Source organism: Misgurnus anguillicaudatus, chromosome 23, assembly GCF_027580225.2.
Source record: "Misgurnus anguillicaudatus chromosome 23, ASM2758022v2, whole genome shotgun sequence".
Taxonomy (NCBI): domain Eukaryota; kingdom Metazoa; phylum Chordata; class Actinopteri; order Cypriniformes; family Cobitidae; genus Misgurnus; species Misgurnus anguillicaudatus.
In genome coordinates this window covers 38472099-38497851 of record NC_073359.2, presented here as the reverse complement: position 1 = coordinate 38497851, position 25753 = coordinate 38472099, and the positions used below count along the sequence as shown (strand labels likewise).

General features: G+C 37.6%; 1 protein-coding gene and 1 long non-coding RNA gene across 2 annotated transcripts in view; one reads left to right on the top strand and one right to left on the bottom strand.

Annotated features, from left to right (window-relative positions):
- LOC141359513 (uncharacterized) overlaps positions 1 to 25753 on the top strand; it is a 38288-nt gene that overhangs the window by 8662 nt on the left and 3873 nt on the right. The window lies entirely within an intron of this gene.
- On the bottom strand, positions 12105 to 16788 carry LOC141359550 (uncharacterized). The gene is made up of 2 exons (XR_012366048.1): positions 16414 to 16788; positions 12105 to 13699 (listed from the first exon to the last, which is right to left on the bottom strand). It is a non-coding gene; the product is annotated as an uncharacterized lncRNA (long non-coding RNA).

The window sequence follows — 25753 nt, the reverse complement described above, 5'->3', positions numbered from 1 at the left end:
ACCTGTCCGCCATTTTGAAATTGGACATAAATTGTTATATCTTTTGAACTATTGGACATATTCGTGCAAAAATAGTTAGGGAGCTTCGGCATGATGTCCTGAAGTTACCTGGGAAGTCAGAGTACAGCGCCACCTAGGGGTTATAAACTATAACAGTTCTTATAGAACTGCTTATATCTTCAGAATACTTTGACTGATATACATTTTCTTTGTGACATTTTATTCACTGGTTTTGCCGATCGCAACAATACCTTGTTTGGCATTTTCCATCATTCTGTTCATGTGTTATTGAAAGCATATGATAAATGATTTTTTCGCTACTCCTTTTACAAATTTTGTTTATTTTATGCCAGGTTCTGCTTGTATAATGTTTGGAGCAATCCGCACAGACGTGACTGAACAGATTTTTCTGCTGAATGTCAAATTTTTGAGAAATACCTCTGTAAAGCGGACCATGCCTGTCATGCTTAATTAAAAAGAATCTTACAAAATTTGCCCATGTTGTTCATTATTGTACAAAATGTTATAAACGAATTCAGTGCCATTTAAGTTATCTGATTGCCCTACACTTTGTTTTTCTGTTTATTTTTGCTTTGTTGTGTTATTTCTGCCCTTTCAGTGATTGGCATGTCAATGTTTGCAGCTTTGAAGCCTCTTTTCCAAAGCCCTTCAACCCATGATTCCTCAGTGGCGCATGCGGTTAGTGCTGTGCTTTGAGAACCTGAGTTCATGGGTTCAAATCCCATGTGCAGTGGTTTTTTGTCTTAACTTTTTTTTCACTTAAGTTTTGTCATTTTCACACTATACATTGTATTTCAGTTATTTCTGCTCTCTGTTGTCATTTCTACACTTTTGGTAATTGCTGGATATCAATGTTTATAGCTGTAAAGCTGTATTCTATAGCTTGGACACACCAACTCAGTGGTTTAATCATTTACTCAGTGGCGCATGCGGTTAGTGCTGTGCTTTGGGAACATGAGGTCATGGGTTTGAATCCCAGCTCTTACTTTCACTTATTGAGATTTCTTTTTGTGTTCCCTTTAACACGTTCTTCTCGACCTGTCTGGTTTTCCACACGTGTTATATTTTTTAAATCTTTTCTGTTGTTGCTCCGCACTGCAGTGGTTCTGCTCTGCATTTGCTTTGCATCGGGTTCGTGCTCTGTATTGCGCGCTTTGCGCATTTGCTGCGTCGTGTGGTTTTTGCTGTGCTTTGGGTGCTCATTGCGCTGAAGGTGCTTGACCCCGCAATTGCTGCTTGCAGCTATATTTAGGGGTCAAGCACCGAAGGTGCTAAGACACCTATTGGAATTGTTAGTATTATTATTATTATTATTCTGCTTCCTCTTCTTAGCCATTGGTGTCTATGGCAGCCCTATGAACCGTACATAGGAAAATGATGAAATTTAGCACAGTTGTAGAGGTGGTCTTGAAAAGTCAAGTGACCAAAAATGGGGTCTCTAGCAGTAACTCTATAGCGCCACCATCAGCTTAAAAATTCAATGTTCAAATGGTTATAACTGCTGATCCGCTTGATCTATGAAAATTCTACTTAGTACACGTGATTGCTCTCCTCATGCTTGTTGTTTTTAATACCTTACAGTAAAACTCCACCCATTACAGTAGCGGCCATTTTGAAATGTACAGTATTCCGTTTTTTCGCTACTCCTCCTTCAAATGTGGTTCAATTCTTATGAGATTTGGCACAGATGATCTTTGGAGTGAGCCGCATAGAAATGACTGAACAGAATTTTGATTTTTATCTTTGTTCAAAAGTAATAAATGCGCAAACTTAACGAGGTTGACGCAAAAATGGTTCTGAAGCTGTAGCTCAGTCATTCTTTGATCAATTGAAATGAAATTTGGTACACTTCATGTGGACCATGAACTTGGGGTCCATGCCAAATGTGGTGACAGCGCCACCTATGGGTCATGAGATAATAAAATCGGCTATTTTTGCCCATAACTTCTGAACTGTTTGTCAGAAAATTATGATCTTGATGTCTATGGATTGCTTACCTCATGCCGCATCTGTCGATGTGTATTATGCCGGGTTTGACCGAACCGCCTGTCCGCCATTTTGAAATTTCACATAATTTGTTATATTTTTTTAACTATTGGACATATCCGCGCAAAAATTAGTAAGGAGCTTCGACATGATGTCCTGAAGGTACCTGGGAAGTCAGAGTACAGCGCCACCTAGGGGTTATAAACTATAACAGTTCTTATGGAACTGCTTATAACTTCTGAATATTTTGTCTGATTTATATTTTTGCCATTTTTACTGTTGTTGCTCCGCACTGCAGTGGTTCTGCTCTGGATTTGGTTTGCTTCGGGTTCGGGCTCTGTATTGCGCGCTTTCTGCGCTTTGCGCATTTGCTGCGTCGTGTGGTTTTTGCTGTGCTTTGAGTCCTCATTGCGCTGAAGGTGCTTGACCCCGCAATTGCTGCTTGCAGCTATATTTATTATTATTCTGCTTCTTCTTCTTCTTCTTAGCCATAGGCGTCTATGGCAGCCCTATGAACCGTACATAGGAAAATGATGAAATTTGGCCCAGTTGTAGTGGTGGTCTTAAAAAGTCATGTGACCAAAAATGGGGTCTCTAGTACTAACTCTATAGCGCCACCAGCAGTGCAAAAATTCAATGTTCAAATGGTTATAACTGCTGATCCGCTTGATTTATGAAAATTCTACTTAGTACACGTGATTGCTCTCTCTCATGCTTGTTGTTTTTAATACCTTACAGCAAAACTCCACCCATTACAGTAGCGGCCATTTTGAAATGTACAGTATTCCATTTATTCGCTACTCCTCCTTCAAATTTGGTTCAATTGTTATGAAATTTGGCACAGGTGAACTTTGGAGTGAGCCGCACAGAAATGACCAAACAGAATTTTGATATTTATCTTTGTTCAAAAGTAATAAATGCGCAAACTTAACGAGGTTGACACAAAAATAGTTCTGAGGCTGTATCTCTGTCATTCTTTCATCAATTGAAATGAAATTTCGTACACGTCATGTCGACCATAAACTGGGGGTCCATGCCAAATTTGGTGACAGCGCCACCTATGGGTCATGAGATATGGAAAATGGCTTTTTTTTGCCCATAACTACTGAAATGTTTGTCAGAAAATTATGGTCTTGGTGTTTACGGATTCCTTGGCTCATGCCGAATCTGTCGATATGTATTATGTTGGGTTTGACCACACCACCTGTCCTTCATTTTGAAATTGGTCATAAACTGTTATATCTTTTGAACTATTGGACATATTCGTGCAAAAATAGTTAGGGAGCTTCGGCATGATGTCCTGAAGTTACCTGGGAAGTCAGAGTACAGCGCCACCTAGGGGTTATAAACTATAACAGTTCTTATAGAACTGCTTATATCTTCAGAATACTTTGACTGATATACATTTTCTTTGTGACATTTTATTCACTGGTTTTTGCCGATCGCAACAATACCTTGTTTGGCATTTTCCATCATTCTGTTCATGTGTTATTGTAAAGCATATGGTAAATGATTTTTTCGCTACTCCTTTTACAAATTTTTATTATTTTATGCCAGGTTCTGCTTGTATAATGTTTGGAGCAATCCGCACAGACGTGACTGAACAGATTTTTCTGCTGAATGTCAAATTTTTGAGAAATACCTCTGTAAAGCGGACCATGCCTGTCATGCTTAATTAAAAAGAATCTGACAAAATTTGCCCATGTTGTTCATTATTGTACAAAATGTTATAAACGAATTCAGTGCCATTTAAGTTATCTGATTGCCCTACACTTTGTATTTCTGTTTATTTTTGCTTTGTTGTGTTATTTCTGCCCTTTCAGTGATTGGCATGTCAATGTTTGCAGCTTTGAAGCCTCTTTTCCACAGCCTTTCAATCCATGATTCCTCAGTGGCGCATGCGGTTAGTACTGTGCTTTGAGAACCTGAGTTCATGGGTTCAAATCCCATGTGCAGTGGTTTTTGTCTTAACTTTTTTTCTCACTTAAGTTTTGTGATTTTCATACTATACATTGTATTTCAGTTATTTGTGCTCTCTGTTGTGATTTCTACACTTGTGGTAATTGCTGGATATCAATGTTTATTGCTGTAAAGCTGTATTCTATAGCTTGGAGACACCAACTCAGTGGTTTAATTGTTTACTCAGTGGCGCATGCAGTTAGTGCTGTGCTTTGGGAACATGAGGTCATGGGTTCGAATCCCAGCTCTTACTTTCACTTATTGAGATTTCCTTTTGTGTTCCCTTTAACACGTTCTTCTCGACCTGTCTGGTTTTCCACACGTGTTATATTTTTGAAATCTTTTCTGTTGTTGCTCCGCACTGCAGTGGTTCTGCTCTGCATTTGCTTTGCTTCGGGTTCGGGCTCTGTATTGCGCGCTTTCTGCGCTTTGCGCATTTGCTGCGTCGTGTGGTTTTTGCTGTGCTTTGGGTGCTCATTGCGCTGAAGGTGCTTGACCCCGCAATTGCTGCTTGCAGCTATATTATTAGGGGTCAAGCACCGAAGGTGCTGAGACACCTATTGGAATTGTACTTTTTTCTTCTTCTTAGCCATTGGTGTCTATGGCAGCCCTATGAACCGTATGTAGGAAAATGATGAAATTTGGCACAGTTGTAGTGGTGGTCATAAATAGTCAGGTGGCCAAAAATGGGGTCTCTAGCAGTAACTCTATAGCGCCACCAGCAGTGCAAAAATCAATGTTCAAATGGTTATAACTGCTGATCCGCTTGATCTATGAAAATTCTACTTAGTACACGTGATTGCTCTGCTCATGCTTATTGTTTTTAATACCTTACAGTAAGACTTTACCCATTACATTAGCAGCCATTTTGAAATGTACAGTATTTTGTTTTTTCGCTACTGCTCCTTCAAATTTGGTGCAATTGTTATGAAATTTGGCACAGGTGATCTTTGGAGTGAGCCGCATAGAAATGACCGAACAGAATTTGGATATTTATCTTTGTTTAAAAGTAATAAATGCACAAACTTAACGAGGTTGACGCAAAAATGGTTTTGAAGCTGTGTCTCGGTCATTATTTTATCAATCGAAATGAAATTTGGTACACGTCATGTCAAGCATAAACTGGGGGACCATGCTGAATCTGGTGACAGCGCCACCTATGGGTCATGAGATATGAAAAAAGGCTATTTTTGCCCATAACTACTGAATTGTTTGTCAGAAAACTATGATTGTGGTGTCTACGGATTCCTTGGCTCATGCCGCATCTGTGGATGTGTATTATGCCGGGATTGACCGGACCGCTTGTCTGCCATTTTGAAATGAGTCATAAATTGCTATAACTTTTGAAGTATTGGCTATATCGGCGAAAAAATAGGTAGGGAGCTTCGGCATGATGTCCTGAAGTTACCTGGGAAGTCAGAGTATGGCGCCACCTAGGGGTTATAAACAATAACAGTTCTTATAGAACTGCCTATAACTTCTGAATACTTTGTCTGATATTAATTTTCTTTGTGAAATTGGATTCACTGGTGTATGCCGATTGCAACGATACCTCATTTGTCATTTTCCAACATTCTATTAATGTTTTATTGTAAGGCATATGGTAAATTATCTTTTCGCTACTCCTTTTACAAATTTTGTTTATTTTATGCCAGGTTCTGCTCGTAGGTTCTTTGGAGCAATCTGCACAGAAATGACTTAACAGATTTTTCTGGCACCTAGGCATTTTTTTGAGAAATACCTCTGTAAAGTTGATCGTGCCTGTGATGTTGTCTATTTGTCATAGTTAATTACTGTATATTACATTTTATAGCGTTGCTCTACAGCAGGGGTCGGCAACCTAAGGCACGCGTGCCACTGTTGGCACGCTGAGAGAAAATTTACGGCACGCCACGCACATGCTGTATGTTGTACAAAAAAATTATTATTTGTTAAAATAAAGAAATGTTGAAGGTCGTCTTGTATTCGCATGACAACGTGTCTTTAATACGTAATCATGATTAAGTTCAAGTACTTTAATATGCTGTATTATGTCACAGCGCTTTGAGGTCACGTGTCAGCGAGTGTGCTGTTTGCGCTCACCGTGGTGCTGAACTTCGAGGTACACAAATGGCGATGCAAAAGAAGGCAAAAATTGACGTTCGGTCATTTCAGCCCTCATGGAGAGATGAATATGGTTTTGTTTTTCAAAAGGATCGTGCAGTATGCACTTTATGTTTAGAAAATGTTGTGTGCCGTACTTCCAGCGTTAAGCGTCATTTTGAAACAAAACACGAGAAATCCTTTAAAGATCAGGGGGATAAGACGGAGTCCATCAGACGTGCTGTATCCAACTATGAGAAGCAAACCAGCACCCTTCATGTCTTTGCTAGACGTAAAAATAATGCTACTGAAGCAAGCTACCAAATTGCTAATTGCATTGCAAAACGCGGAAAGCCGTTCACTGACAGAGAGTACATTAAGGATGCTTTCCTCTCTTGCTCAGAGGTTTTGTTTGATGGCTTACCTAACAAGGAGACTATTATGTCAAGAATCAAAGACATTCCCATGTCAGCCAGAACTGTTCAGCGACGCATAGAAGAAATGGCAGAAAATGTAAATGAGCAACAAACAGCTGGATTGAAGGATGCAATGGTATTTAGTGTTGCACTGGATGAGAGTGTGGACATAAATGACATACCACGTTTGGCAGTCATGGCCAAATATTGTGATTCGAGTGTAAGAGAGGAACTGTGCTGCCTAAAAGCAATGACTGACACAACAAAAGGTGAAGACATTGCCAAGGTATTCGTTGAGCATTTTGAGGAGCGTGGGGTTGACGTCAGAAGAATTTTTGCAATTACAACAGACGGAGCCCCTGCCATGGTCGGCAAACAGAAAGGAGCTGTCAGATTAATTGAGGAAAAAGTGGGTCACCCCATAATGAAATTACACTGCATAATACACCAAGAAAACCTCTGTGCAAAAATGTCAAATTCAGATCTTAATGGAGTTATGGCTACAGTTGTGAAGATTGTTAATTTCATTGTTAAGCGATCTTCCCTCACGCTGTTGTGGATTTTTTAGTGATTACAAAAAATAATTTTCAGCAGAGGGTTCCATTGCCAAAAGATGACTTTATTGCATACAACAATAAGGCCGAGTTGGTGGCCAAGCAACTAAAGAGTCTTTTTCAGAATTCAACCTAATATACAGTTCTCTAAAAGTTGAAACCCCTCCCATGTAGTTGTTTTTAGCATGTTTTTATGTTTGACAGGTGTGGTAACTTCATTCCTTCCAAATGTCAGCCTATTCATTTTTAGCTCTGCTCTCAGTTACCATATTTTAAACCCTGCATACATTGCAGTCTTTAAGACTGCTAGTCTTCAGCTTACAAACATGAGACATACATACTTGCAAAACACATTTAAATCTGAATACCATGTACACCAAAGATATAGTTCTGAATTAAAAAATCTTCTTCATTCCACCCTTTGAGACTTTCACAAGTCTCACCCAAAGTGCAACTTCATAATCCAGTTAAATTAAGTTAAGCTAATTAATGGCTTAACTAAGCCATCTTTCCCTTACCAATGACTAAATCATGCTGCCGCACTTTGGTGTAGTGTGGAACAACCATCCTCTCCTTGGAGAAGTAAAAGAACCTGCTCCCTAATTTAACATGCTTTCATGATCATGAAATATACTTGTGTGATTATGTTATTGTTGCTGTAAAATTAGAACTCATAAAAATATTCATATTCATCATAAGAGTGGAAATGAGTCAATACCTTTTCAATACAAATAATATCTTTTTCTGATGTAGTATTACCATTTTCTAACTTTTGCAAAACCCATTTTGATGCACTTTGTAATGTCCTATATGAAGTAACTTTTATCTTGATATTTCAACATTAACATTTGTTTCAATATAAGTACACAGTAAAATAACAATTCATCCAATTAAACTTGCAAATCCTTAACCTCTGATAATTTGCATCATTTACCTTATACCTTTGATAATATTCATCCTTTAACCTATACCTTTAATCATTTGCATCATTTAACCTATGAATCATTTGACATACCAAAATATATCTTTGATAATTTGACAAACCAATCACCCATTTTCCTAATTTTAAATCACACCAATTCCACATTAAGGTGCTTTCTTCCTGTATTTGTTGCAGTTTCTATCCTAAACTCTTAAGCTTGTTGATAGCTTCAATGAATACCTATGTTGTATTTTTAGCATAACATTAATCTCCATACAATAAAACTATACCCCTTTATATCTCATTGTTTTTCTAAAATTGTTAAAACATCATTAGTTAAATTTAATAAACCTTTGTTGATTATAGTAGATATAATTTAGTAATTCTAGATTAAATCAATATTTATTCTAACCATGATTTTATCTCATATCTTGTTTAAATTGTAACATATGGTAATACCAAACCAATTTAGGGATAAACTATTTTAGTTTTATCATTTGTTTTCTCTGTATTTTGTTCAATATACTTCAATATAATCATGATGATTTCTTAAATTAACCTTAGTCTTGTACATATATATTTCTTCTCTAATTGCAAAACCACCATAAGTTATCATTTCCCATCAAATCAAAATTAAACCAAAAGAATTCTGCTAACATTACTGTTTGATCTTCATATGTCCAGTGCTATGATCTGATTCCCACATTCTTTTTCTGTATACTAGCATTGTCCACCCTTTCCATACCTAAAGCCAAAATTATTAAGGATTTATAATAGCTTTTGGAATTTTATATTTGATTTGTTCAAGTTCTATGTTATAGAATATTCCCTTTAAATATCCCTCATCTTTAGTTCCATCAGGTTTACTGTAGCATTCATAATCTTTAGTATTTTTTTTCCCCTATTCTGCCTTTTTCCTATTTTAATGCTTTTATTAACTTTCCAAAATTGAGACTATTTACCAAAATATGCCCTATAAAATGGATATTTAAACCAGAATTTGTCAATTTGTTAAATTGAACACCCCTATAATATCATGTTGACTTTTGATTATTATTACCTTTCATAATTCAGAGCATAATAAGCAATTGTTCATACCAATTTCTCTTATCTTTGAAAATTTTTGTACCATTTGTACTATTCATTATGTTTTTGTTGTTTCCCATAAAATATCCAAAATATATATATTTTCCTTCCGTTGATGTCCTTTTTCTTCTTTTGATGTCCTTGTCTTCTTGTTGTTTTGGTATCTTCAGTATTTTATCTAGATTTTGTTCCTCCTGAGATTATTGTAGAATAAGTTTTCACTGGTGTTACCGGTCCTCGCTGAAGTGTTACTGATCCTTGCTGATAGGTGAAAAGTTAATTGAAAAGAGTTTGATTATTGACTGCAGTCGTGTGAATTTACCATATCTTGTTGATAATTGTCAAACTGGTTATTAGCATTATTTTTCAATTTCCATGGCTAATTCCTTGAAGTTTTCCTTGTGTGTCCTTTACACATTACCAGCAACTTTGTCCCTGTGTATTGCTTGTGAACTCTTCACTGCTTTGCACTAATTGCTTGTTGCTCCTGAAAGTCTCTCCTTATTTACATATTTTCTTAACTTTGTTGCTGTTGCTTGATCTGCCCCGAGTGGTCATTACTTAGTTCTTTATTTGTTTGTAGACTTGACTTGCTTTTCATTTTTCTATTGTTGTCTTCTGTATCATGTCTTTTATTATTTTCTTTTCCTCAGTTCTCCTCTTCATTATTGTGTTTAAGTTCTCCTCTGCTCCCCAGGTCTCCTCTTCTGTATCGTGTTTTTTGGTTCTCCTTTTCTCCTCAGCTCTCTTCTTCAGTATCGTGTTTTTGTTGTCCTCCTCTCCGACTGGTATATTCGGAATGCTGTGCAATGGCTCAGATGACATCAGATGTGCTCCTTCCCCCTGGCCTGCTGTTAGGGCTGCTCTCCTTGGTCCTTGTTTTATGTCACTCTCTCCTGAAGACCCTCAGATACACTAGATCCCATGGCATAATATGGCATTTTATCTCCATCTCCTCATCAGGCTCCTTTTCTTTTTCCTGCACACAAATAGCTTATGCATACAGTTAGTTTTATCACATAAGATCTCATCTTTATTTGTATTGGTTCCAAAAGCTCCATCTGCAGTCGTTCCAGAGGAAGTCCTTTTTTGGGGATGAATTTTTGTTATCACATATAGTATAGCGCAGACATTGGTATTGGCATTGGTATTGGCATTGGTCGACCAATAAGCATTCCATGCAGTGTTAGTTGAAGTCTTTCACTCGTTATTGCAAGAGACAAAGCATCCAGTCAGTTCAGTTTCATGCTTTCCCATGTTTTGCTGAGTTCAGGGACGGACTGGGGCTAAAAAACAGCCCTGGACTTTCTTCCAAACAGGCCCATCATCCGGCCATTCGCCGCTAGCCATGCGCAACAGACACAAGGATGTCCTCCCTGCTGAAAAAAACAGCATCAAACCAGCATGGACCAGCATGGGAATTATGCTGGTCTATGCTGGTTTAGCTGGTGGTCACAGCATACCAGCACCAAAACACAACATATGCTGGTATGACCAGCATGGGATGCTGGTGCTAATGCTGGTTTAGCTGGTGCTAATGCTGGTTTGGTGCTGGTTTAGCTGGTGCTAATGCTGGTGCTGGTTTAGCTGGTGTTCACTAGCAAACCAGCACCAAAACACAAGATATCCTGTTCTTGCTGGTAAGCTGGTTTTTTCAGCAGGGCTGATACTATGACACAATACTGTCAGACTATCAGACAAGGTTATTTAATATTTTGTCAATGTAATATTACACTTTGATGTATGAAAAAAATGGCGAGGCCCTATACATTTTGTCTGTAAAGCTTTCACAAACCACCACCAGGTCTTTGCCAATTCCACAATACTAAACAACACAAATATGAAACACAAGGAAGAACTGGACTCTCATGGAAGACTGACAGAAAGTGCAAGCTAGGATTTTTTTTGTTTAAACAAAAATTTGGTCATTTATTTAGCCTCTTTCTTATATATTAGCACGTTTAGAGTGGTAGCAATCCATGCCTGATATTTTCCCGTTTAATTCAATAGTCTTCATTGTAGCAGAAAATGTGAGCTCACTACAACCTCTCGTATACAATAAAGTCAGTGAAAGATATGAAAACCAATGCAATACGATGAATGTCCACCCACACACTGTTTTTAAATGGGGTTGGATAAATATTTTTTGCTTTGGTGTGTGTGATTTTGGTTAGATGACAGTTGTAGATAATACAGTTTGACAAAAGCACAATGTTTTGTTTTATTTCGACTGTATACAAATGAATGATGTCCCATATGAACAAAATGACGGAGTATGTATTGTTTTTAAGTTTCTACTGTTCAATCGCGCCCGCGCCTCTCTCTCTCTACACACGCACGCGCGCGGGCACACTCTCATCACGTCTCTCTCTAACAGTAGCTGCGCATTACGTTAATTTTCATGCGAGTTTTATTTATTTTTATATCGTGTATATTCTATTATAATGTCACATGTCCTGCTACTACTGGCACTTACTCTTGCTGATGTGAAGTTAACTCTGTCAGTCCCTCATCCTGACCAGGCTGTGGATGCTCAGGCTCGCGAATTCAGGCTCGCGAATTCCAAGAATCCGTGGACCAATCACGGCTAGCTAGTAGGCCGACTCTTCCTCGTTTTTTTTACACGTAGCATCATATAAGTGATCGTATTAGTGCCCCTGCTGTTGGCTGTTCATATTGTGTTATTAGACTTTTTTTCCCGACGGCCGGGCGACGGCCCTCCGTTGAACGGCCGTTCTGGACTTTTCCAGAACGCACAGATTACCAATCCGTCCCTGGCTGAGTTTAACCTTGAAGGGATGGTATACTTTTTATGATTAAGGATGGTAAACACTATGGTAATTTTAGTTTTTCCTTTATTCTTTACTGTTGCAGTATTCGCTTTGTAGTTTTTAATAAATGCTGATCCATTATCTAAAATTATTCCTAATAGTGTTTTAAATTTAGGGAATACTTCTTCTATCATTATTATTTTTTTATCATTACTCTTGGCACAAACTTTACCTGTCGAACAGAAATTTAACCAGTATTGAATTCAGATATGGAGACCATTTCTCAAATATGGAGAATAATACCCAATTTTTTTTTTAATCTTTAATTTTAATTTGTTCTTTAATACCTGTTTTTAATTTGAAATTAAAACCACCCATCTGGAAAGGTAACATTTTACTGTACAATAGAATGATTTATCCCCAATGTGTACATTAGATGTCTTGAATGTCTTTCTTTGTCCCCATTTAGGTGCCACAAAATATTCCTAACATCCAGCTTGTTCTTCTTTTCTTCTATATTATAATTAAGGCTTTTGTATTAACACTATAGAAGCACTACTTCTGTATGGCATTCTGAGGCTTCTTTAGCTTCCAAATCTGCTGTGTTGTTACCATTGATAAAATTATCATTACATTTTTATATAAGTTTAATATTTTATGATTGCCGTTTACTTTAATAATGTTCAATGCAGAAATTAAACCCCACTTATTCAGTACATTGATTATGTATACCCCCATTCTTCTCTTTGTTCCCATACCGAATTGGATATTGTTTAGTTTCCCAAAAAACTCAAATATATAAAGCAGATATCAATTACAGTATTTGTCATCTGGGAAAACATTTGTTAGCAATGTGGATCTGGATATCAACTGTTTAGTCTTACAATGTCATTAATTGGATACTTCAATTAGTACTTTGTTCTCTACATCTTTTAACAATTAATACATCTTCTTAATCTTGCATGTTGTTATCATCTGCATTTATTGTTTTTATGAAAACTATTTTCTGACAAATGATTGACTATAACATATAATTCTAATGTGATTCTTAAACATTATGGAGATCCACTGGCTTTATATAGGTTTTTTTTCCATCATATCCCATAAATCCTTTTCTTCACAATCTTTTCCAGTATACAAGAGACCTGTGGAAATAAGTCAGTTACATTAAGTCATTATTCTATTAACTGATTTTCAACCATACTCTTTACTAATTCTTGTTTACCTTCCTCTGATGTTATATCAATTTCTTGTCATATAATTTATTTTGCCACTTTTTAAGTTGAATATCTTTCTCATGATCATATTATAATACAATGAAATTCCCACTTTGATAACTTTGCATTAGAAATTTGTGCTTCAATACATTTTCCAATTTATTCATTGTTTGTTGTACCTTACTATTTATTATAAATTTGCTTTGATTCAGTTAATATCACTTTAATATCATGTCTTACTTACTTTATATCTATATTCCCTATACCCTTCTGGAAAACACAAATTCCAATGGCTTAACCCAAATTATGCATATTTTGTTTAACAAGTAAACAGTAAACAGGAGTGTGATTTTGATATGAGAATAGATATGGTCATGGTTTTGTTTATTGTGTATAGACATACATTGAATTACCACTACTTTTCCAGAGAATCATATTATCAACAACTCTTCTGGACCTTAAACTGGACTTTGAAAGGCTGCTGTCACCCTCCCCCCTTCACTCACAGAGCTGGTACATGGACATAGCGAAAGTCTCTCTTAGCGTGGCCAGGCTTTTTGTTGTCCTCAGCATGTTTTCTTTGTCTCTCCCAGTTCAAGTTGTTTTCTTTCTGGGATGGTGATGCTGCAAAGTCATTTATGATGGGTACAGGATTCTGGCTTTTTGGAGGAATTGCTGAAAGTAGCTGAACACAAGAGTCATCACTGTTATTCACTTTGCATTTCAAAACAGTGTTGTCATTCCAGGGTCTCCTTCTGGATTTCCCTCAGTCTCTTTTTTATTGTCTCTGAACAAAACTGGATTCTCTGTGTCTCCCAGTTTTCTCTTTGTGCTTTTAGAGTCCAAGCAGTGGCTGCCACACTGCTATGATATGTTCAAAAATAGTCCCTCCTCATGTAACGTTAGTCCACAGGTCAAAGGTTTCTTTCATTTCTCCATTGCCACAACTTAGTCCTTTTCCCAACCCCATGAATGCCTGAGGGTAAGTGATCAGCCTCCCAAGGTCCTTAATACCTTTATTAAACTAAGAAATTGTAAGGCCAATGGCCTAAGCCATCCTTTATCTTTTTTTTCCCATATCCACATTTCTCCATCAGATGACAACTCCTCTTTAACTCTCCCTCTCTACTCTCTTCTTATTTTACTTCATTAATGCTTTCTAATGTTTTTCCTATTTTTATTTTTTATGTATATCTTCCTACCTCATCTTCTTTTCACCTCTTTTGTGTAAACAATGCATCTTGTCTTTTTACTCTACACTCTTCACACTTATACTTTTTCTGATAATAATTAAATTTCTTTCATTTAGGATATTTCCTCATTTGTAAGATTCACTCCCAAACCTGTTTAATTTTCCTATTCTATAACTACTGATAATTTCATTTACATTTTACCTATAATTTCCACAGTGCCCTTGAGTACTGGAAATCAACCTTCTACAGTATGCATGATAAATATAGAGTAACATTTAACACACTTTCTTTTTGTTCCATTATCAACTTCCTTTAACATTTTTCTAATCTATATATGTTCCCCTTTAGTCATTAATAATGCCAATGCTTTTCTTCTTTAAATCCATCCTTCTTTTCTTTCTTTTGATTTAATATAGGTTTATTTACAATATCCATTTCTTTACACATTGCAACATCAAATGTTCCCTTCATGACAATTTCTTCAACACATTCTTTATCAGATCTCTGCCCAATAAATATTTCCACAAGAATAACCACTATGACTTTACTCTACACCTGTTACTTCTCCATTCAATCTTTTCTATCATATTTAGCAATTTTTTAACTTTTTAACATTAGAAAATTAACAAATAAAAACACTTTTAAACAATTTAACTTTCAAGCTAAGTAAACATCAAGCTTACCATTTTCTCTCCAATATTACTTTTTCTACACTGCAAATGTTTTTCAAGCAGTTCCTTAATTAATGTTTCTCTTTCAATTCAATTTGTTCTATTTGTCCAGTAATACTATTTTTCCCTTTTCAATAGTATTAAACACAAATATTTTTTCATTGGATTAAGATATAAAATATAGATGTAAAAACCTCCTTTCAACCTATATATACCATTTACCTATAATTTTAATCTCTTATTACTTTATTATATAAATAATATATTATTATTATTATTTTACTTATATTAACCGGTATTTCACTTCACTGCTAGCTCTTTCATCCACAGCACTCAGTCAGGCCTGCACTCACTCTATTTATAACATACACCCAGTCATTCACACTTTAAACATGACACCACTTGTTTTTCACTGTTGAGGATCCTTTCCACTTTTACTCACAAGTCAAACTTTTTATCATGCATTAGGGTGGTATCCACAGAATAACATTTTATTCGTTCAGACCTCTATTATATAAACATATATAAAGAGCTGTTTTCATAAAAAATAATTCTGCCCTTGCAGACCCCTATCCACTTTATAACACTTTTGTTTCATGCTCTGTTTATTTATTTTTTATCCATACACTCTAAAATATGCAGCATTTATGTTAAATCAACATATACATTTTTTGTTACCCTAACCTAACAAAGTAACACATTAATGGCTTGAAAAACCAAAGTACTTTTCCTTTTGCTATCATTATTTTACAGTGTATCCGCTTACTTCATAAGCATTTTTAATAGTCTGTTCCAGTCTACCTGTATCCGTCAAGGCCCTCTTACAGAATAAACACAGATTATTTAATTTTATCCTTTTTTTACATAAGCATTTTTAATAGTCTGTTCCAGTCTACCTGTATCCGTCAAGGCCCTCTTACAGAGTAAACACAGATTTTTTAATTTTATCTTATTTTTTTTTCATACACTGTAAATAAAATGCAGTATTGATGTCAAATCAACATATGCTTAAATACTTAACCTAACAAATTGAAACATGGATTTGCTTCCAAAACCATGTTACTTTTTCTTCATACAAATTATTCATTTACAGTGTATCAGCTTATTACATCTAATCAATAGCCCTCTTGCAATAAGCATTTTTTATAATCTGTTACAGTCTATTTTATTCGTCAAAGGCCCTTCGTCAAAGGCCTTTTATATGTTTAAAAATAAACACAGATTATATATTTCATTGCCCCTCAGCAATTTAACTTTTTATTGCCCCTTAGCAATATAACAATCTGTTCCAGGTTAATGCTAAAACAAGGCTTACTTAGCAAAACCACAGATTACACCCGAGCTCAGGCTGTTTAATCCCTTCTTCATCATAAAAATATCACACCATGCATCAAAATCCTTGGAAATGGAACCCCTTTTATCTTATATTAATCTTAGTTCTTATATTGGAAGAGCATTGTGAAAGTCTTTTCACCATGAGCCACCCCAGATGAGCAACACAACAGTACACCAGTAAATAAGCAAAAACTGCTCACCTGGTCCTGTGTATGCTGCTCATCCAAACTTAGCCCACAGCGGTCATCCACCTCCATGCTCCTTTCCAGTCCCTGTTTGGGCGCCAAATGTTGTGGATTTTTTAGTGATTACAAAAAATAATTTTCAGCAGAGGGTTCCATTGCCAAAAGATGACTTTATTGCATACAACAATAAGGCCGAGTTGGTGGCCAAGCAACTAAAGAGTCTTTTTCAGAATTCAACCTAATATACAGTTCTCTAAAAGTTGAAACCCCTCCCATGTAGTTGTTTTTAGCATGTTTTTATGTTTGACAGGTGTGGTAACTTCATTCCTTCCAAATGTCAGCCTATTCATTTTTAGCTCTGCTCTCAGTTACCATATTTTAAACCCTGCATACATTGCAGTCTTTAAGACTGCTAGTCTTCAGCTTGCAAACATGAGACATACATACTTGCAAAACACATTTAAATCTGAATACCATGTACACCAAAGATATAGTTCTGAATTAAAAAATCTTCTTCAACGCACCGACAGTTCCAGTCCCTTCTTGAGGAAATGGACTGTACATACAAAGATATTCCTCTCCACTCGGCGGTAAGATGGCTAAGCTGTGGTAAAGTTTTGGAGAGGTTTGTTGGCTGCTTCGACAGTGTCAAAGCCTTCCTTGCTGAAAAGGGCCAAGTCTACAATGAACTCGACGATGAGACGTGGGTTTTGAAACTTATGTTTCTCGCTGATATCACAGGCCATCTTAACGAGCTAAATCTTCGACTTCAAGGTGCAGAACAAACTATTTTGAACATGTTCGAAACATGGGCTTCCTTTGTTGACAAGCTAACAATTTTCTCAAGGGATATTTCTACCTCAAAATTCCAATATTTCAAACATGTACGGGAGCTTTCCGCGCAGCGCAGCATTAATACGGGTGAGATTTCCAAATACATTTCCGAACTCGAATCAGAATTCAAAACACGATTTGGGGACTTTCGAAAATATGGACCAATGTTCCCCTTTTTGATTAATCCTGAGAGCTTCGATGGACACGAATTCGACGAATCTCTAATCGGGTGGATGGATACACAGGACATGGAAATGCAGCTAATTGAGCTCAAGACTTCAGCACTCTGGATGACAAAATTTGCAGAACTTCGCAAAGAGTTAGAAACCACGGCAGGGAACAACCAAGGATCTTGCATTTTTACTTGCTGGGCATCACTGCCAGAGAAGTTCTGCTGTCTCAAAAGGGTTGCTTTGGCTTTGCTGACGGTTTTCGGGTCGACATACCTCTGCGAGCAAATATTCTCGCACATGAACAGTGTCCTTTCCCCCTCTCGAAATCGCTTGAGCGTTGATCACTCCGAAGCATGCGTGCAACTTAAAGTGACGCACTATACTCCCAAGATAACAGAGCTCAGCAAAGGAAAACAAGACCAGGGCGCACACTAACTTGTATTCAACTGGTTTGTTTGTTATTTATTATTATTTTTTCATTAGCCTGTGCAATTTTGGTATTCTAAAACACATGAAAAAGCAGCAGAACGTGATTTCAAAACTGTTTGTGTTTGTGTTCCATACACTTTCTGCTCTGATTTTTGTTTTTAAGAAATACAAATGTTTTGTATGCATATGTAACAGTTTTAGTTTATTAGAAATCGGTGCAAATTTGTGTTATTAAAATAAAGATGATAACCTATGCAACAATGTTCTGGCTATATATAAACAGTTTACATCTGAAAATTACATTGTGTTACATTTAAATGTAAAATTTATGTTGGTATGGCACAGTCATTGACAGGAAAAAATAAAATGGCACGTCATGTCAAAAAGGTTGCCGACCCCTGCTCTACAGAATGTTTTTCTTGTCTTCAATCTCACTTGAGCTTTTTGATTCTCATATACATTGTATTTCTGTTATTTCTGCTCTGCAGTGTCATTTCTACATCTTTGGTAATTGGCATATGTCAATCCTTGCATCTCTGTAATTTCTTTTCTGCTGTTCCTTGAACTGTGTTTACCGAGTGGCGTGGCGGGTAAGGCACATGCAATGAGATTCTGAGTTCTTGGGTTCTAATCCCGCCTGAGGCAAGTGTTTGTCGCTTCTATTACATTTTGTTCTTTCCCACCTATTCTTCTCGACCTGTCTGTAGTTCACATATGTTCAGTTTTTGCCGTGTTTTCGGTTGCTTTTTGGCACTGCGGTGGTTCTGCTCTGTGATTGCTAAGCTTTGGGTTCTTTGCAGCGCCTTGTGTTCTTGATGCACCTTGGGTGCTCAATGCGCCCTGGGTGATTGATACGTTGTATGTTTCTTGCTGTGCTTTGGGTGTTTGATGTTCTTTGTGTGCTTGCTGTGCTTTGAGTACTTGCTGTGTTTTATGTGCTTGCTGTGCTTTGTGTGCTTTCTGTGCTTTGTGAGCTTGCTGTGCTTTGTGTGCTTGCTGTGCATTGTGAGCTTGCTGTGCTTTGTGTGCTTGCTGTGCTGTGTTTGCATTCCGCCGAAGGTGCTTGACCCCGTGTTGCTGCTTGCAGCTATATTTAGGGGTCAAGCACCGAAGGTGCTGTGACACCTATTGGAATTGTTAGTATTATTAGGGGTCAAGCACCGAAGGTGCTGAGACACCTATTGCAATTGTTAGTATTATTATTATTATTATTATTCTTACTCTTGTCCAATGGGAGTCTATGGCAGCCCTATGAACCATAAGTAGTAGAATGATGAAATTTGGCACAATTGTAGTGGTGGTTCTAAATAGTCATGTGACCAATAATGGGGTCTCTAGCAGTAACTCTATAGCGCCACCAGCAGATCAAAAATTCAAAGTTCGAACTGTTATAACTGGTGATACATTTGAACTATGAAAATTCTACTTAGTACACGTGATTGCCCTTCTCACACTAATTGATTTTAATACCTTACAGTAAGACTCTACCCATTACAGTAGGGGCCATTTTGAAATGTACAGTTGTTTGTTTTTTCGCTACTCCTCATTCAAATTTGGTTCAATTGTTATGAAGTTTGTTACAGATGATCTTCCTAGTGAGCTGCATAGAAATGACCGAACAGAATTTTGATACTTATCTTTATGCAAAAGCAATAAATGTGTGAACTTAACGAGGTTGATGCAATAATGGTTCTGAAGCTGTACCTCGGTCATTCTTTGATCAATTGAAATGAAGTTTGGTACACTTCATGTTGACCATGAACTTGGGGTCCATATCAAATTTGGTGACAGCGCCACCTATGGGTCATGAGATATGAAAATAGGCTATTTTTGCCCATAACTTCTGAACTGTTTGTCAGAAAATTATGATCTTGATGTCTATGGATTGCTTACATCATGCCGCATCTGTCGATGTTTATTATGCCGGGTTTGACCAAACCGCCTGTCCGCCATTTTGAAATTTCAGATAAATTGTTATATTTTTTGAACTATTGGACATATCCACGCAAAAAGTGGTATGGAGCTTTGACATGATGTCCTGAAGGTACCTGAGAAGTCAGAGTACAGCGCCACCTAGGGGTAATAAACTATAACAGTTCTTATGGAACCCTTTATAACTTTAGAATACTTTGTCTGATATCAATTTCTTTCTGAAATTGTATTCACTGGTTTATGCCGGTTGCAACGATACCTCATTTGTCATTTTCCAACATTCTGTTCATGTATTATTGTAAAGCATTTGGTAGATGATTTTTCCACTACTCCTTTTACAAATTTTGTTTATTTTTTGCCAGGTTCTGCTCGTATAATGTTTGGAGCAATCCGCACAGAAATGACTGAACAGATTTTTGATATTCTGTTCTCTTTCTTAGAAATACCACTCCAAAGTTGACCGTGCCTGTGACGTTGTCTATTTGCCATAGTAAATTAATATGACTGTATATTACATTGTATAGTATTACTATACATAATGATCTGCTTGTCTTCAATTTCACTTGAACTCATGTACATTGTATTTATGTTATTTCTACTTCTGCTGTGTCAATTCTGCATCTTTGGTGATTGACATATGTCAATCCTTGCAGATATCTAATCTTTTTCTGCTGCCCCATGAACTGTGTCAACTGAGTGGTGCATCCAGGAAAGCACACGCATTGAGATTCTGAGTTCTTGGGTTCGAATCCCACCTGAGTTGTATATTAGGTTTTTCTATTAATGTTTTGTTCTTTCTCATCAATTCTTCTCAACCTGTCTGTAGTTCACATATGTTATATTTTTCCATGTTTGCTGTTGTTGCTCTGCATTGTGGTGGTTCTGCTCTATGATTCCTGAGCCTTGCGTGTTTGATGCGCTTTATGGTGCTTGCTGTGCTTTGTGAGCTTGCTGTGCTTTGTGTGCTTGCTGTGCTTTGTGAGTTTGCTGTCTTTGTGTGCTTGCTGTGCTTTGTGAGTTTGCTGTCTTTGTGTGCTTGCTGTGCTTTGTGAGCTTGCTGTGCTTTGTGAGCATGCTGTGCTTTGTGAGCTTAATGTGCTTTGTGTGCTTGCTGTGCTTTGAGAGCTTGCTGTGCTTTCTGAGCTTGCTGTGCTTGCTTTGCTTTCTGAGCTTGCTGTGCATTTTGAGCTTGCTGTGCATTGTCAGCTTGCTGTGCTTGGTGTGCTTGCTATGCCTGGTGTGCTTGCTGTGCTTGGTGAGCTTGCTGTGGTTTGTGAGCTTGTTGTGCTTTTTGAGCTTGCTGTGCTTTGTGTGTTTGATGTGCTTTGTGTGCTTGCTGTGTTTTGTGAGCTTACTGTGCTTTGTGTGCTTGCTATGCTTTGTGAGCTTGCTGTGCTTTGTGAGCTTGCTGTGCTTTGTGAGCTTGCTGTGCTTTGTGTGCTTGCTGTGCTTTGTATGCTTACTGTGCTTTGTGAGCTTGCTGTGCTTTGTGAGCTTGCTGTGCATTTTGAGCTTGCTGTGCTTTGTCAGCTTGCTGTTCTTGGTGTGCTTGCTATTCTTGGTGTGCTTGCTGTGCTTGGTGAGCTTGCTGTGATTTGTGAGCTTGTTGTGCTTTTTGAACTTGCTGTGCTTTGTGTGTTTGATGTGCTTTGTGTCATTTGTGTGCTTGCGGTGTTTTGTGAGCTTACTGTGCTTTGTGTGCTTGCTGTGCTTTGTGAGCTTGCTGTGCTTTGTGTGCTTGCTGTGCTTTGTGAGCTTGCTGTGCTTTGTGAGCTTGCTGTGCTTTGTGTGCCTGCTGTGCTTTGTGTGCTGGCTGTGCTTTGTGTGCTTTGTGTGCTTGGTGAGCTTGCTGTGCTTTATGTGCTTGCTGTGCTTTGTGAGCTTGCTGTGATTTGTGAGCTTGCTGTGTTTTGTGTGCTTGCTTTGGGTGCTCATTATTGCGCTGAAGGTGCTTGGCCCCAAGTTGCTGCTTGCAGCTATATTTAGGGGTCAAGCACCGAAGGTGCTGTGACACCTATTGGAATTGTTAGTATTATTATTATTATTATTATTAGGGGTCAAGCACCGAAGGTGCTGAGACACCTATTGCTATTGTTAGTATTATTATTATTATTTTTTTTTTTTTCTCTTGTCCAATGGGAGTCTATGGCAGCCCTATGAACCATAAGTAGTAGAATGATGAAATTTGGCACAATTGTAGTGGTGGTCCTAAATAGTCATGTGACCAATAATGGGGTCTCTAGCAGTAACTCTATAGCGCCACCAGCAGATCAAAAATTCAATGTTCGAACTGTTATAATTAATGATACATTTGAACTATGAAAATTCTACTTAGTACACGTGATTGCCCTTCTCACATTAATTGATTTTAATACCTTACAGTAAGACTCCTCCCATTACAGTAGTGGCCATTTTGAAATGTACAGTTGTTTGTTTTTTCGCTACTCCTCATTCAAATTTGGTTCAATTGTTATGAAGTTTGTCACAGATGATCTTTGTAGTGAGCTGCATAGAAATGACCGAACAGAATTTTGATATTTATCTTTATGCAAAAGTAATAAATGCGTGAACTTAACGAGGTTGATGCAATAATGGTTCTGAAGCTGTACCTCGGTCATTCTTTGATCAATTGAAATGAAATTTGGTACACTTCATGTTGACCATGAATTGGGGGTCCATATCAATTTTGGTGACAGCGCCACCTATGGGTCATGAGATATGAAAATAGGCTATTTTTGCCCATAACTTCTGAACTGTTTGTCAGAAAATTATGATCTTGATGTCTATGGATTGCTTACATCATGCCGCATCTGTCGATGTGTATTATGCCGGGTTTGACCAAACCGCCTGTCCGCCATTTTGAAATTTCAGATTAATTGTTATATTTTTTGAACTATTGGACATATCCGCGCAAAAAGTGGTAAGGAGCTTTGACATGATGTCCTGAAGGTACCTGGGAAGTCAGAGTACAGCGCCACCTAGGGGTAATAAACTATAACAGTTCTTATGGAACCCTTAATAACTTTGGAATACTTCGTCTGATATCAATTTCTTTCTGAAATTGTATTCACTGGTTTATGCCGGTTGCAACGATACCTCATTTGTCATTTTCCAACATTCTGTTCATGTATTATTGTAAAGCATTTGGTAGATGATTTTTCCGCTACTCCTTTTACAAATTTTGTTAATTTTTTGCCAGGTTCTGCTCGTATAATGTTTGGAGCAATCCGCACAGAAATGACTGAACAGATTTTTGATATTCTGTTCTCTTTCTTAGAAATACCACTCCAAAGTTGACCGTGCCTGTGACGTTGTCTATTTGCCATAGTAAATTAATATGACTGTATATTACATTGTATAGCATTTACTATACAGAATGATCTGCTTGTCTTCAATTTCACTTGAACTCATGTACATTGTATTTATGTTATTTCTACTTCTGCTGTGTCAATTCTGCATCTTTGGTGATTGACATATGTCAATCCTTGCAGATATCTAATCTTTTTCTGCTGCCCCATGAACTGTGTCAACTGAGTGGCGCATCCAGGAAAGCACATGCATTGAGATTCTGAGTTCTTGGGTCGAATCGTATATTAGGTTTTTCTATTAATGTTTTGTTCTTTCTCATCAATTCTTCTCAACCTGTCTGTAGTTCACATATGTTATATTTTTCCATGTTTGCTGTTTTTGCTCTGCATTGTGGTGGTTCTGCTCTATGATTCCTGAGCCTTGCGTGTTTGATGCGCTTTATGGTGCTTGCTGTGCTTTGTGAGCTTGCTGTGCTTTGTGTGCTTGCTGTGCTTTGTGAGTTTGCTGTCTTTGTGTGCTTGCTGTGCTTTGTGAGTTTGCTGTCTTTGTGTGCTTGCTGTGCTTTGTGAGCTTGCTGTGCTTTGTGAGCATGCTGTGCTTTGTGAGCTTAATGTGCTTTGTGTGCTTGCTGTGCTTTGTGAGCTTGCTGTGCTTTCTGAGCTTGCTGTGCTTTGTGTGCTTGCTGTGCTTTGTGTGCTTGCTGTGCTTTCTGAGCTTGCTGTGCATTTTGAGCTTGCTGTGCTTTGTCAGCTTGCTGTGCTTGGTGTGCTTGCTATGCTTGGTGTGCTTGCTGTGCTTGGTGAGCTTGCTGTGGTTTGTGAGCTTGTTGTGCTTTTTGAGCTTGCTGTGCTTTGTGTGTTTGATGTGCTTTGTGTGCTTGATGTGCTTTGTGTGCTTGCTGTGTTTTGTGAGCTTACTGTGCTTTGTGTGCTTGCTGTGCTTTGTGAGCTTGCTGTGATTTGTGAGCTTGCTGTGTTTTGTGTGCTTGCTGTGCTTGCTTTGGGTGCTCATTATTGCGCTGAAGGTGCTTGGCCCCGAGTTGCTGCTTGCAGCTATATTTATTATTATTCTGCGTCTTCTTCTTCTTAGCCATAGGCGTCTATGGCAGCCCTATGAACCGTACATAGGAAAATGATGAAATTTGGCACAGTTGTAGTGGTGGTCCTAAAAAGTCATGTGACCAAAAATGGGGTCTCTAGTACTAACTCTATAGCGCCACCAGCAGTGCAAAAATGCAATGTTCAAATGGTTATAACTGCTGATCCGCTTGATCTATGAAAATTCTACTTAGTACACGTGATTGCTCTCCTCATGCTTGTTGTTTTTAATACCTTACAGTAAAACTCCACCCATTACAGTTGTGGCCATTTTGAAATGTACAGTATTCCATTTATTCGCTACTCCTCCTTCAAATTTTGTTCAATTGTTATGAAATTTCGCACAGGTGATCTTTGGAGTGAGCCGCACAGAAATGACTGAACAGAATTTTGATATTTATCTTTGTTCAAAAGTAATAAATGCGCAAACTTAACAAGGTTGACGCAAAAATGGTTCTGAAGCTGTAGCTCTGTCATTCTTTGATCAATTAAAATGAAATTTGGTACACTTCATGTGGACCATGAACTTGGGGTTCATGCCAAATTTGGTGACAGCGCCACCTATTGGTCATGAGATATGAAAATAGGCTATTTTTGCCCATAACTTCTGAACTGTTTGTCAGAAAATTATGATCTTGATGTCTATGGATTGCTTACCTCATGCCGCATCTGTCGATGTGTATTTTGCCGGGTTTGACCGAACCGCCTGTCCGCCATTTTGAAATTTCAAATAATTTGTTATATTTTTTGAACTATTGGACATATCCGCGCAAATATTAGTAAGGAGCTTCGACATGATGTCCTGAAGGTACCTGGGAAGGCAGAGTACAGCGCCACCTAGGGGTTATAAACTATAACAGTTCTTATGGAACTGCTTATAACTTCTGAATACTTTGTCTGATATTAATTTCTTTGTGAAATTGTATTCACTGGTTTATGCCGATTGCAACGATACCTCGTTTGTCATTTTACAACATTCTGTTCATGCGTTATTGTAAAGCATATGGTAGATGATTTTTTCGCTACTCCTTTTACAAATTTTGTTTATTTTATGCCAGGTACTGCTCGTATAATGTTTGGAGCAATCCACACAGAAATGACCGAACAGATTTTTGATATTCTGTTCTCTTTCTTAGAAATACCACTCCAAAGTTGACCGTGCCTGTGACGTTGTCTATTTGTCAGAGTAAATTAATGTGTATATTACATTGTATAGCATTACTATACAGAATGATCTTCTTGTCTTCAATCTCACTTGAGCTTTTTGATTCTCATATACATTGTACTTCTTTAAGTTCTGCTCTGCACTGTCAGTTCTGCATCTGTGTTGATTGGCATATGTCAATCCTTGCAGCACCTAAGCTGTTTTTTTGCTGCCCCTTGAGCTGTGTTAACTGAGTTGCGCATCTAGTTAACCATATGCCATGAGATTCTGAGGTCATGGGTTCGAATCCCATTAGCGTGGGTTTTGTCTTGACTAATTTGTTGTTTGAGTTATCTGATTCTGTTATTCATTGTATGTTTTATTTCTGATCAGTGGTGTCATATTTGCACCTTCAGTGATTGCCATATGTCAATGCG